Source organism: Oryza sativa, mitochondrion (genome assembly GCF_034140825.1).
Source record: "Oryza sativa Japonica Group mitochondrion, complete genome".
Classification (NCBI taxonomy): Eukaryota; Viridiplantae; Streptophyta; class Magnoliopsida; order Poales; family Poaceae; genus Oryza; species Oryza sativa.
Genome location: NC_011033.1, coordinates 62,729 through 77,500, shown reverse-complemented (window position 1 = coordinate 77,500; position 14,772 = coordinate 62,729). Strand labels below are relative to the sequence as shown.

Below are 14,772 nucleotides of genomic sequence, written 5' to 3'. Positions count from 1 at the left end.
CGAGGGACTGACTGCGCGGAGACGATTGAGCGTGGGTCCCTAACGATTTCATTTTAGGAGTGAAGCCTTGTTCCGCTAAGGATGCGTTTAAATCGGCCCTGGCGCTATCAAATTGGGCTCGCAAGCGCTCGAGTTCTTCACTTTCGGCAAAAGATGGCACACCTCTCATGCTTTACCAAGTAAAGGTACTAAATAAACCGCCTTCGCTGGCTAATCCCTATGTCTTGGTACTCTACCCTCCCATTCATAAGAGAGTGGTAGTTGTCACCGGAAGCAGGTGAAAGTCGTGAGTTGAGTAAGTCTTGGCAACAACGCTTCGCACAACTAAATACTAACACACTGTTTACTTCTGTACTTCTCCACCGCCAAAACACAATGACTTATGCATTCCATACAGGCACGAGCGAAAAACGAGCTGAACGAGTGATCAGGTGCTTCGACCTCTCTTTCTACGGTTGGTTTCTGACATCAATCGAGATTCAACATTCAGTAGGTTTGCAAGATATGCTTAATAGCACAGAAGGGCGCTAGCTAGGCTACTAACTAATGCCAGTAATAAGCAAGCACCGGTCAAGTAGAAGCAGAAGCAAGGTTCGGTTTTGGGACAGACAGAAAGTTGGATAAGAGGATCGTTCTTAGCCCCAGCTACGAGAGAATAATATGCATCTTCCGTCATTTCATTAGACGTTCTTGTTGGATTTGAACGCGCATCGGATTACTTACCTTCTACAACCTTCTCTCTTTGAATTCATCTCTCAAAATAGAAAAGCTTCTTTCTTCTAGATTCAGTGTTCAGATTAGCTTCCTTCCGAAAGCAAGTATACCGAGCATTCATTCGATGACATCTAGGTCCTAAATCCAAAACCTTAAACACTAGATCACCGGCATACCTAGCGTAAAAGAAGAGTTGCTGCCCATCTGCATGTTCCATTACTTTTTCAAGAGCTAGGTCTAATGGAAAAATTCATTAATAATGGTGAAAAGGGCTCCCTCACACTCATCTCCCTTTCCCTTCTTCTACCCGCAATCAATGTTTACGAATTTTCCCGGAAGCACCTCCCACTTTTCCACTTCTTCAGTCGGCTCACTCATTTTCTTTTCCTTCTGCTTGGCTTCGGGGGTCTAACGGTTTACCTTTTCGCCTTCTCTCGGTTCGTCCCATGGATCCTCTTATATCACCTCTTCCTTCTCAACTGCTGCCACAAGCCCCTTCTTCCCCTTCAGAGACATCAAATAACATAACCTCGCCATTTTATGGTGACCGGACTCTACTCCCACTCCTGCTTCCGTTGGGATAAATTTCATCATCAGATGGGATGTAGATACTACCGCCCCTATCGCATTCAACGTTCCTTCAATGGCATTTCATCTGGTTCGGTCGATTCGCAAAACGTGTGTTCTTTCGGGTTTGAGCTATTCAAAGTCTATCTAGTCCCTTCCTGTCTTTTATTGGTGCCATAGGCTACTGGTCGTACTGCCTCGACGGCTGTTCCTTACAAGTCTATTTCCGTTCTATCTAAATTTGGATAGATCGACGCTCTATTGGAAGTCGTTCGTTCGTACTGCCCGAGATGTATATCGATCAGCTATGGATGAAACTGATAGTGTAACTGCCAAATCATCCAAGTAAGGAAATCGATAAGCACGAAGATTTCTCTCAAAGACGAGAATATCATTCAGTCTTGAGAAATGCATATTGTCGTTAAGATCTGGATTGTGACAGAAGTCGTCGGCACGGACCTTTCCAGATCCAGGCAGAAAGATTTCCTCTGCTAACGGCTCTGGTTGAGAGTCTCCCTCCTTTTCAGTCCGATGCGTTTGAGCAGTAGTCGTTCCCATCCTCTTGATTTCCGAGTCTCGTGAAAGAAATCCAATGCGAAAAAGACAGCAACGACCTTCTGATAGTTAGGAAAAAAAGGCAATCCATGTTCCGCCCTTCCTCTTTCGCTTGTTTTGGCTGTGAGTTCTTCTATTGAATCTGTTTCATTTTTCATGTGTTTGAATGTATTAACTGATTAGTACATGTGCATGAGTGACACGAGTTAATACAGGAAAAGAAAAAGCTGTACCAGTCTTGACATGTGTTAGTGCACGAAAAGCCTAAGCCACGTCCAATCTTGTTGAATTTCTTTTCAAGGTTTAAAAAAAGCTAATCCAGGTTCCTTTTGGTTGGGGTCTGTCAAATAGAAACTTGTTGAGATGGGACAGGTCAGTTTGAACTTTCTTTGAACCAGCAAATTTGCAATTTTTTGATTCTTCATACTGGCATGCCTGACTTGAATTATGCTTAATTAGCACTCATCGAGTTTGAGCTTTCTTGAAGTTTCAATATGTGCAGTTCAGGCTTGAGACTGACAAGAGTCAACGTGAACGTGTTACTGCCCCCGCGGGTCGACATGAGCTTCTCTTTGCTAGTTCAAGTCGACTGGAGCCGGCCAATGGCTAGAACAAGTCAGTTCAAGCTGCTTCGCACTACCGTTGCTAACGGATTCAAGTTGTCTGCAGTCGACACAAGCTTGCCGCTGCTGCCGCAAATCAACTCAAGCTCCTCGTTCCATCATGAAAGAGTAAAGCCCCAAAATGGGTACACAGCTAAACATGAGAGCAAGCAGACTATTATACGTGTAACTAAGCCTTCAAAATGGGGGTGTGCATGTAACTTAGCCGTCATAGAGCGGGTTCGCTTGTAAATAGGCCCAGACCAGCGCCTCTTTGTTCTACATGGCATCTCGATTCTTCACTACACCCAATCTGTATCGACTCCCATTAATTACACCTTTTCTAGGTTACGAGTGTGGAAAGAGACTTCTTTCTTTTCATATTATATAGAATAGTCTTCTCTTCGTGCGTTTCCGGCTTTTTGCCTTCAGCACGCCATGGAAGCGGTGCCCCTAAAAGAACCGAGTTGAGGAGTCATTCCCTAACCCTAAAGCTTAATTGCTTCAAAGACTAGGATCAGGTTTCCTCTACTATAACTCATTGTTCTCCGAACTCGCCAAAGGCCCTGGGTTCGAATCCACTTCAGGATTTGAAGTCCTGTCTCAGTTCATGCTCGTCTAAGAGGCTGGTCGCCCTACAGTTCTTTTTGTTTGGCAGCTAGTTGAAATGTAAGCTCTCTTGCTTTCTCCTCTGGAGATTCATATAGTTCCTCTCAATTCAATTCTTTACCGTTCGTACCTTCCTTCAACTCTTTTCAGCCCAGTGGAGTGAAAAAGCTAGGAAAAGAAAAGGAGACTAAAGCGAGGAAGTAGACCTAGTTCCGTTTTCTACTTTATTTAGCCCCCTCAGTGGAGAGAACCTTACCCGGTATTTGAAAAAGCCAAGCATGAAGCCGAGAATTAGCTCTTTCATTGATGATGGTCGACGTAATAGCTCCTTTCTCTAACCAAGTAGACAGGAAAGGAAGAGTATGCACATTGGTACTCAAGGATGTCCTTAGAAAACCCTCTTTGCCAGTCAGTCTAGTTTCTCATGTAGGTGGGTATTCAACTCTTTCACTCCCCCTTTCTTCCTAGTGAGATCTTTTGACCGGGTTGAAAGTTACCTTTCTCCTTTTAGTCAGCCTTTCCCTATTTTACTCCTCTATTTAGTAAGCCTTCCCCTGGGATTTAGTTAGCAAAGTCTGTGAGCCCGGAAGCCTAAACCACTCTCTTCGGCACATTTTCCCAGCTCTACAAGCTACTCTTTCTTCTCTCTTGGGCTCTTTGACAGTAGCAATGCGAACAGTTAACTAGCAGAAAGGACGTGTCGGGCTAAATAAAGGATGAACTTTGGAAATACCTCTACCAGCCAACTAGGTAGAACTTATAGGCTTGTAGCATACTACACGTTTTACCCTATTTTTTGTAAAAGAGCTTCATATGCAACAATACCGGAGTACGGTACAGAGGGCAAAGAGACTGAACCTTCATATAGGACTACTTTTGATCAGGACTGACTTTTTTCTAGCGAAGAGACACTTAGTTTAGAGGGTCTGGCTAGCCCTTTGTTAAGATAGGCGTACAGAATGATGAACGTATGGAGTTAGTTCGGTGGGTTGGTTGGGGAGTGATTTTGTACCTAAGATTGCAGATTTTGGGCTCACAAAGCTGTAGTTGAGAGGTTTCTTTCATTGCTCGGGCATGCCTTCTTTACTTAGGGTATTTCATACCAACGTCTTGCCTGGCTTATCACACCAATCTTCTTCTTCCCTTGACTACAACGAGAGGACAGGTGATGTAAAGCAAAGGATCAGGAAAGGAGAGTTTCAGAGGGTCGGAGTCCCACAAGCAAAGAAGGATTCGAAATATGACGTCGATGTGATCATAGTAGAATGGACGTTGAGAATGGGCCTTATGGTCTTTTCGCTCCGTTCTTCCTCAACATGGTCATTCTCTGCCGCATAGAGCGCACTCTCAGGTCCGTCTTTTGCTTGGGTGAAAAAGGACTTTCACTGTCGATCCTGCTACTAGATTAGGATACGTAACCATTCGTCTCTTCCTTACTCATAAGCTCAATCCCAGGGTAGGCTATGCGGACGACTGCTCGACTCATTCTTCAATGGCCAAAGTTGGGTAGGAAGAATCCTACACCGGAAAACCTTTTGAATCCAAGACCTGAAGAAAATGAATACGCACTAGACTCCGTCAAATAAACATATTGGGAGAGAAGAGAGCTCTGTTCATCCAAGCAATCGGAGACACTAGTTAATCTACAGAGTAGTAGCTCGGGGCGTTAAAAAAAAGATTTAAAAAGGTAAACTGGAATGTGCAGAATATCTAGTCGAGTTCGCAGATTTGACTGAACACAGATAAACTATAAACGAAAATAGAGAACTGGATGCGGTTAAGCATACCACTTCGGAAAAGTGGAAAGGCACGGTGTTAAACCATAGGCCTTTAACGGAACTCGATCACTTATTAGACCGATATATGAACGGCAACCTCTTTAGCTTTTCCACTCCCTCACCACACCAACCACTGTGTGATACTGAACACCCACACAATCTCGATTTTAAAGAGAGAGACTGCCATCGCCATCTCTTTGGACATGCATGTGTTAAGGATATAGTTTAGCTAGCCTACCTTCTGATGAGCCAGGAGCTCGGATGTCTAAGACGCAACGCGTACGAATCGCTACGCTATGTTTCTTTCTATATGATAATATGAAAAACCAAAGTAAGTCTTTGACCTTCCAGCCAGGACCACACTACACTTTTCAATCAAATAACCCCGCTTCGCACCTATGAGCAAATCACTGAAACACAGGGAGAAGTCTGGTTGTTCATCACAAGATACACATCTCAGACAGCCAGGACCAAGCACAACTATATAGCTTCTCAACTGCATCCCGCTTGCTGAACGAGCTTATCTCATCAGTAAGATCACCCAGTAAAAGCAAATGTAGCAGATCATCCCATTCTAGGCCGACAAGGAGAAACCCCTTTTTTTTCCAAATGTAAAACAACGAGGATGATCGTTTAATCCTAGAGATGGGACCCGGCCATTACTATCGGTCTGCCTTTAAAAAGGAAAGTAGCTTTGGCCTTCGAAAGAGCTTATCAAAAAAGATTTTTTCAGTCGAGTCAGTGAAGAGAGCAATGAACGCCAAAATAAATTTCCATGGCTCCCGACCTGCAATTGATATAAGCATTAGCAGTATTTGAAAATGGTCTACCAAAAAGAATAGGTGGCTGCTTCCCCTTATGCACCACCCCCATGTCAAAGTATCAAAACAGATGCTTCTAGAAATTGGTACAGCTGAAATTTCTCGCACCACCTCATCAGGGAGAAAAAAAGCTAATAAACTAAGATGCCAATCCCTATTAGGAATGAGATAGTGGGAGAGAGACAAACCTTCCAACAGCTCTGACATGTTCATAGGAATAGGCCTTCTATTCAATGCAGTCCCACCGAGCCAAGGGTCTTATAACAATCGCACCGAATTACCATCTCCAATCCGCCACTGGAAGTTCTCTTTAATAGAATGACTGGCTTTACATATCTCCTTATTAATAGGAAATGAATGGGCAGCAACATAGAACCCATCCCAAGAACCCTCAAACCAGTATTTACCCCGGAGAACACGGCTCCACAACGTATTTAGTAGCGGATCCACTTTTCCTTATCTGTTAACGAGACTATACCTTTCCTCTGCCTATGAGCTAGCTAAAGATCCATCGTTATCCTTTCCAGCAATGGAGGCGGAATCAATGGTCATGTCAGGTTTCAGATTCAAAGAGAGATGTCAAGCAAGCGCCGAATCTGAGTACTCAACTTGCCCGACCCGCCTCTTCCACTAGACCTCGTCTTTCAAAGAGCAGCAGCCCTGCAAGCCTAATAGAACCTTGTTTCCTGGGCCAAGTCAGCCTATAAGTAAGTAAGTAGGGCTGAAGACAATTTGTTTGTTAGTTTTTCAATCTTCTTCCTTCTATGCTTAGAGTAAGTGGAAATGACCTCCTTGATCAGCAAGTAAGCGAGCGGTAGTTCAGTCTCCGACAAGTGAGGCCGAACTAGCCCCTGGATCAGCTCTCATAGTGGGGGAATCAGAGTCAAGTTAGGCGCAAAAGAGGGGGTTGACATCATTCGTCGTGATTGGATCAATCAGACTCCCCCACAGGAAATGCCAAGGGGCGCCCTTTATCATCGCCCATTTCTTCCTCATCTGCTGCTGCCTTAAGTGCGTAAAGTAGGCTCAGCTTCTTTGGTTTCTAAATATCTTGTAGTAGCCGAAGGTAGTCCAGTCCGCTTGTTAGATTGAATTGAATCTTATATAACCTACGTAGCTAAAGAGAAAATCATAATAGTCTAAGTGGACCTCTCAAAGGTATAAATAAGTATACATTAGTCTTACTGGTTCGGTCTTTTTCTTTTTTTGTTATGATGCCCACATTTCATACTTCTCAATTCTTATTTATTCAAGGGTTCGTATGTACTGAGTGACTCTAGGTCTATTCAGATGCAGCTTCAAGAGAGCTTTATTCGGCCTTTGTATGACCGTCTTCCCTTCCTGTCTATCTCCTTCGGTCAGGTAGTTCTGCTTCCGATGCCGGAGGAGCTGGGTGGGATAGAAAGGTAGTTTCTGAGTTCGAGATGTCTGAGCTTGGAGGTTCCGCTTCTCTAATGTGATAATAAAGCAACAAGCAACGTCGCTCCCGTGCGCTCATCCCTTGCTTGTTCTTGAGCGCTAGTCATTCATCCGGGTTCTTGGGATATCTTGATTCTCTTTATGATGATGTAAGGGTCGGCAACAATGAATAAGGAATAGATCGGAAGTTCGCGCCAATCGATCTTCTGTAGGAGTAGGAGGTAGCGCGAATCCCCTCTTTCTTCGTTTAGAAGAGTGCTGGACCTCCACAACGTCAAACCATAGAACACAGCTCCTTTCGGTCGAACCCTAGGAAAGACGACTTTACCTTTTTCGTAGATAGTCTGAGTTCGAGCTACTGTAGTCTCCCCCGTTGACCTTCTTTTTTAGATAGAATCCTCAATGAGTGGAAAGGACTCCCAGACTAGCTCCGCAGTACGAGCCCCATACGGAGCCGCGCCCTTGTGATATGATAAGAAGAAAAGGGGCCAGGCCGCCCTCTTTTCTTTTCCGCACCAAGCCTTCTCTTCTTGTAAAATCGGGTGTATAGCTCAGTTGGTAGAGCATTGGGCTTTTAACCTAATGGTCGCAGGTTCAAGTCCTGCTATACCCAAAAAAAACCACTCTTGTATTCGTAAGGATGCATAGTAGCCTTCAAAGAGCACTCTTTGGCCTTGAGACTCGCCCCTTTCTCATCAACATCTCGACTTCGCTCGTTGTTTGAGGTAAGTATAAAGGAGATCAGACTGGCTCGGTACGAGTCAATCGACAAAAGCGAGAAACGAGGTTGTTCGACAAGGCTACGGTCTAACTTTTTCTTCCTAGCGGAGTTCAATACGAAAATAAAGGCGCTCCGCGTTGGGAATGGCGTACATAGTACGGGTGGCTGGTATAACTGATCAGGGTTGTTCTGAAAGCAAGTCAATTGGTGCTTTGGAAAGTGAGTGCCAGAGGCTAGTCACTGCTTGGTTTACAGAAGGGAAGGAAGAAAGAGATACCGAAGCAGATTCAGTATAGAAAAGAAGAAATTGATACCATTCATTCCAGCTTATTTGATACCCACTTCAAGTTTCTATCAAACCATGTCTTTTTCTTCGAACGTCAATCTCGTAGGAATTTCGATTGGAAGTGTGGTATTGAAGGGCGAAGCCTTTACTCTTTGACTTGTTTCTTTTCATATAACATAGTATTGACTGCGCACTTCGAAAGATGATGGTGTATTCTGAGGATCAGTCCGTTTTTTATTGAATTCGCAAATTGATAGATCTGGATGATTCAAAGAATGATTCTTCCCTGGGCCCGGTACCATTATTTAAATTGGAGCTTTTCAATTCCATTTTGGAGATTGAGGGGACCGCTCGTAACGATTTTTTTCTTTTTATGGGGGCAAGAAAAGGATTTGACTCTTGAAGATATCAACTGCTCCATACATTCAAAAACATTTTTGGTACTTTCTATGAGAATGGATAAATAGAAATGGGTACATTCCTCTTTCTCTTTCCTGGCCTAACTACCCATAAAAAAGAAGAGAGAGAGCTGTAAGAGCGGTAAAAGCAAGCTCGGTGGCCCGGTTCACTACAGGTTGATGTATCCTTTTGAAAGAAAAGTAAATTCGCTATGCTATAAGGTACCAATTCATCAAGGTATAAAACCACATCTACAGTGGGAGTCCCTATCTACTTTCGATTCCCTTCTTACTGGCTTTGCCAATACATCATACTGATTTGACGCTTCCTTACGCTTTCTTTCAAGCATTGCTTCCAGGACAACGGAGAGTATTCCAAGATAAAGAACCAGAACTGAGGTTGACACTACTGAAAGATAAAAGAATGGTGGATAGATGGATTCGCACCATCCCAAAACCGAAATACAGACAGACCAAAAAAGACGCAAATAAATACTCCACCACCAGCCTACCTACTAGCATGTATTAAGCGAATAGCTTGTATGGTAGTTGTTAAAGAAAAGATGTATGTAGTCCCGGAAGAGAAGCAATTGTCGTACGACCTGTAAGCGTAACTTTTGACTTCCTTGCCGTTTGTGAATTGAGTCAATCGAGTTACGTTTGCAAAATGAATGGAATTCTGGAGTGGACCGAATATCCATGGCAGAACCCCACACTGGTCAAAAATAAAAGTCAATCTCTCTAAAAAATAAGCACTTCAACAAGTCAGGGCCCTTTATTATACAACTCCTATGCGTAATTGATAGCTTTTTGGTATTCTCCATATATAATATATATACTACTCTACTAGGTACGAAATAACAGGAAAGATAGAAATAGTGACTTTGGCTTCAAATAGAGAGCAGCTTAAAGGGAACTCGCACTGGAGGACTGCTCTGATAAAATAACTGAACACTGGCTAGGAACTGGGCTGCACTAAGCCCGGCACTTTTTGGGCTTCTTCATGAATCTAGTTTTCAGGTAAGGTCAGATCATCTTATTGAATATATATCTGAAAGAAAGCAAAGGAATGAATCGTTTTTCCAATTACCTTCTCTCGAAAACCATAGATCCTCTGGTTACCATTGACTATCCGGCACTTTCGTCTGTAGAGCGAAGCAAGAAATTGCATGGAAGGGCTTGCCCTGCTAATATCAGCCTTGTTTGGAACAATAGATGCAATCCATTTCAGTGTATGTCACTGAGTTCACCATTGCAGTTGAGACGTCAGGCAATTGAGCGTTCCCTAGAGTTTGGTTCAAAGGCTAAGGACTCCCCGTCGCCTTCATAAGGGCACTAAGGTGGAGCACGGAAAATAAAATTGGGCACCCATGTTTTACCAGTCCCGGATCTCAGGGCCGTTTTGCCCGACATGAACGAAATCGAATTTCATTGCGGGAAATTTGGATTTCATGAGGGAGGAAAAGGCGAGGCGGAGGGTGGAGAGTCGTACAATGCATTGGTGGAATGAAGGTGCTAGCTTGGCTGAGATAGGAAGTTTCGATGTGTATGTAGATTTGGTTCTAGTGCCCCCACCCTTTTCGAGATCTGTCAGGATTCGCAAGATGTTCTGGTGTAAACTATAGAGAAATGGAATGAATGAAATGTATCTAAGAAGAAAGGAAGCCATGCTCCATCCTGTTTATAAAAAGAACATCACCTCCCTTTTTGGTTAGATACCGCTCCGTTAGGTACTAATGCTTCTACCTATCACCCTCCGGGTGAGTTTGAGCGCTGTGTTTTTTCCAACGTTAATAGCATTCCGCGAGAAAAGAGAAAAGTCATCTACTGATGTTGTCAGCGGAGTCCCTCGTCCATCCATGTATGAATAGCGGTATCCCCATTTTGGACAGTGATGAGGTAGTCGACGCAATTTGCATGTGTATTTGCGTTCGGCTTTGCTACTTTCCTTCTAGACTAAAAAAGAATGTCCGCGGAAGGGAATAGTCTACGTGGCCCGGGGTAGTCTTTCAATTCCTTTATCGGGTGGGAGAGTTTAGAACCAGTTAAGCCAATAGCTGCTGCTTTAGTCACACTAGCTACATCAGTTGATCATGGATTTAGCATACCACCTCAGAATAGTCTACGTGGCCCCTAGTTTTTACTATTATTTTGTGAATCCTGTAATGCAGACAGCCCTTTTTAAAGCGCTAGGCCGGGCTTGCCCCTGACTCTCAAAAAGAGCAGGAGGTTTTGCCTCAACTCATTCCATGAATGTTGTTTCATTCCCGCTGAATCCAACTCAGTCTTTATCCTGCCTTGGAGTTCTCTCTCATAACTGAAGCCAGGAGGTATTCGATTTATCGGATTTCGAGCCCCTTTTCTTGCTCCTTGCCATTAGCGCAGCCCTTTTCTTTTTCTTAGCTTTATTTGAAGCGTAGTTTTTCACCTGAAAAAGAAGGCGCCAGCGCTTTTGTAGTGACCCCCCCGGGGTCCCGGGTTGCTTTGGCGCGCCCCACCCCGTCAGTCCTGTGTTGTACTTGACTTGACTCTCCCCCGCTTGCTGCTTGCTGATCGCAGTGTTCAAAAATGACACGAAGCTGGATATGAGTAGATGTTGTTGGACGAAAACGTCTTTCATTCACAATGAAACAGAATGGTCTCGCTCGATGCGTCATTTTATGATGTGTATTTTCATATTAAGAGTTCTTAAAAGTTATCAACTCAAAGCCCAACCGTCAAAAGGATGCTACAATGTTCGAAATTCTCAACTTAACACGCCCCCTTACTTTCTTCGTGACCTCCCACTACTTCATCTACCGAAATGATTAGGCAGATCTCCTTTTTTCTAGCATTAAACCAGCTTATGATCCTTAGGCTATAGAGCATGGAGCAGACAGAGAGATGAAAGGACCACCTTCTCCTGCTTGCTTGATCGGGGAACGGAATCTATTCACATTTAGAATAGCTGAAGTGCTACTTAACTTCACTTAGTAGTTGAAACTCGGAGAGACAGAGAGAGTCCTCTCTCATACTTGCTGATCAGCAAGGGAATTGGCAGGAACCAACCTTAGTTGCCCCTCGGTAGAGTGAGTCTACTTAGCGAACTGGCAGGACGCGGAGATCGATTGATCAATATGCATATCGAGAGTTGATGGTTGACCGCCGCCCCCCTTGTCCTGGGGGCTCCCCGGCCGGGGAGGCAAAGGGGATCGCTATCGTCACCCTTTCTCCCGGTGTATGTGAAAGAGAAAAAGTGACGAACTTTTTTTCTTTTCGGTCTGCGGGGTCCAAAGAACGAGAGTCAGCTTCCTTAAGTCCGTTCTTCCTCAGTAGCTCAGTGGTAGAGCGGTCGGCTGTTAACTGACTGGTCGTAGGTTCGAATCCTACTTGGGGAGATTTGATTCATTCAGAATTCGAATTGACAGTTATAGCTTTTCTGACTAGCGACCCCTGTTGTCCTTCTCCTTTTTTTTCTAAAGACGCAGCAGAATCGTCAAACGGGACATCAAAAGTGGGAAGTTGATTGTAGGATTTCTATTCCTCACTCTCGTATAGGAGCAAGAAAACGGATGCGCGTGCTAACACTTTCGCGCTAGTGCGCTCAATCCGTTGCTTGTTTGGTTCGTTCAATGAAAAGGGATAAGAAGGATCCACTGGGAATGAATGGGAAGACTGGGGTAGTATCTTCATTAGCCGGATGGAATTAGTCTCCACTAGCGCAATTCGAAGAACGAACAAGAAAAGGCGTCACTGTTTAGGTAGGAGGATGGATGGATGTGGTCCAATGGCTAAAGCTCTGCCAGCTTCTTGTAGACTGGCAGTCTCCGAGAGGAACCTTCACCCCCCGGGGGGAGGCCGGGTGGGATGGTAGACTTTTTTTTCGCCACAAGTGGGAACTCAGTCCTTGGTAAGACACAAGGGGGGAAGGAAGATCTTCACTCATTCATTAAGTGCCTGCGGTGAGACGCGACCCACAACAAACGAAGGGGGTGGAGGGGGAGACCGAAGAAGGAACAATTGTCTTGAATGCTACGCTGGGATCAGCAGCTTCCAGTGAAGACAAAATGAGTCGGGCAGGAAGAGGAAGATCGGGCGGGGAAAACGGGGTTCGAACCCGCGACTTCTGGCGTGACAGACCAGCACTCTAACCAACTGAGCTATTTCCCCCTTTCGTAACTACTGTCGATTCAACAGTCACCTACCGGTTACCTTTGTAACTATACCAAAGTAGCTGTACAACAGAATGCCCTTCGCCTTTAGTACTTTTATTTTCTTTTGACGACAGTAGAAAGAAATGGCTCTGCTCACTTAGACTCGGGGCTCCGCGCTCTATCAGCTATCAGTTAGTTGGCGCTACGCGCGACTTCAGTTGACAAAAGCGAACAAGATAGCGCTAGCGCCCGCTGAGAACTTTCGTTTGTTCGCCTTCTAAAAGGCCTACTGACCTGCCGGTGAAAAGCCGGTTACAAAAAAAATAATAAGACGTAGTGAAAAAGTACCAAAACAACTGAAGCCTACATCCCACTACGTCTGGGTTCCCCCTTCCTATGAACCTTGAGTCAGAGGTCTTACCTTGAGTCAATAGGTAGGGTCAACTATACCAAAGTGGAAGGGCCACTATCTAAGCTATTAGTGGGCTGGTTTGAACTATTGATTTACTGAATCGAGTGAAGCTGTGTTGCGTAACAAGACTATAGGTCGCCAAGGCCTATAAGTACAAGTGGTCGCCCTAACGGTCACTCTCAAACTCACTACTTGAGTGACTTTCGTCACTTAGCTTCTTTAATAGGGCTTGCCAAAGAACCCCTCTGGGGCCCCGGGAAGAGGAAGAAGGAGATAGAGCAAAGGTCTCCTCTTTCTGTCCGCTCTTCCCGGCATGTAGAGATCCGATTGGGCTTATAGTTTAATTGGTTGAAACGTACCGCTCATAACGGTGATATTGTAGGTTCGAGCCCTACTAAGCCCATCTGACCTGCTTAATCAATGACTCCGGTAGTCACCTGAACCACTCTCTCGGATAGCCCACAGCCTCTCTTCTGGATGCGAAAGAAGATTCGATCAACGTACAAGGTTTGCCTTCTTGTGAGAAGGTGAATTGTGTTCTCAGTACAAAAGGAGTCTTTGAGAAGGTTCAGCGAGTCTGAAGAGAGAGAAGATCAGTAGAGCAGTCCGGCAGCTGTTCGGGGGTCAGCTTTGGGATTTGCCTGATCGACCCCTACCAGTGTATTAATCTACAAAAATTAAGATTGACATTCGTATGTACAATTTACCGGATCTATCCTCTTCTACTAACTTTACAAAATGGAAGGGAAAATGTGTTGACCAAAGATGTCAACTACTAAGCATAGTCAATTGCAAATCGGCCGGTTGGTTTGCTTCTCTCCAAGTATGGGAGATTTTCCAATCTTCGAAAGACGCTCGTACTTTCTTGATCTTATGAACAAGGGGCTTACTTCCATTCCGTAAGGATCAATTAATAAGGGTATTATCCCTACGAAACAACTACCCTTTATCGGTAATTTATTATTAGAGAATAAATGAATTGGCTTTTCCTGCTTTCATGTATAAGCTAGTTCATATGGAGTGTGATAGAGGATATCTAGGGCTGGAAGAGTTGATTGAAAATAATAATCCGGTAGGGATAGCTGTGTATTGGCTCAAAGAACAAGAGGATTTACTTTTGATGATGAGTTTATCACAAGTGTTAGTGAAAACATTCATTGGGGGCCCTAACGTTAAAAAATTTTATAAAGGAACACCACTAAAAAGAAGGTGAATCCTTCTTACTCCAGGATATAGATATCCGAAACTTATTGGATAAGCAGGATTTAGCAGGAAATATCGACAGCATTTCTTATAGAAAAGAAGCCTACTTGGTTGGGTGGGAGGATGAAAAGATTCTCTTCCTACTGGAAGATGGCACTGTTGAAGTCTGGAGAGCGGAAGATATTTAAGTAAGGATGTTATGCCAGGTAGCATTCGGTACAAGAGTGAGACGGAGGTAGCTCCGTAGAAGAAAGTAGTTTTGCAAAGAAGCTTGTTCTTCGGAGTAGATTGGCACTACGGCACTACTAGCTTTTGAACAGAAGAAAGAGTTTGTTTTCTCGTCATAAGTGCCACCAATCTCGTTCAGGCACTAAACTAGTTTCGGGGAGGATGGATGGTTGTCCCTTCTTCTCAATAGAATCCGATAGACAAGAATCGAAAGCTGCAGATTTTTTTATTCCTCAAGTAAGTCAGTTGATGATTCAATTCCATCAAAGATGGCAAGAGCGGGGCATCTAGATCGATTCGTTTTTAAGGTTGTTATACCGAATAAA

At 44.2% G+C, this 14,772-nt stretch overlaps 4 non-coding genes across 4 annotated transcripts; 3 read left to right on the top strand and 1 right to left on the bottom strand.

Moving 5' to 3' along the window:
* The first annotated feature begins 8,105 nt into the window (after window positions 1-8,105).
* trnK lies at window positions 8,106-8,178 on the top strand. The gene has a single exon. It is a non-coding gene; the product is annotated as a tRNA-Lys (tRNA).
* A 4,097-nt stretch (window positions 8,179-12,275) lies between these two features.
* Window positions 12,276-12,347, top strand: trnN. The gene has a single exon. It is a non-coding gene; the product is annotated as a tRNA-Asn (tRNA).
* Window positions 12,348-12,545: 198 nt separating this feature from the next.
* trnD lies at window positions 12,546-12,619 on the bottom strand. The gene has a single exon. It is a non-coding gene; the product is annotated as a tRNA-Asp (tRNA).
* A 725-nt stretch (window positions 12,620-13,344) lies between these two features.
* trnI lies at window positions 13,345-13,418 on the top strand. The gene has a single exon. It is a non-coding gene; the product is annotated as a tRNA-Ile (tRNA).
* Window positions 13,419-14,772: the final 1,354 nt, after the last annotated feature.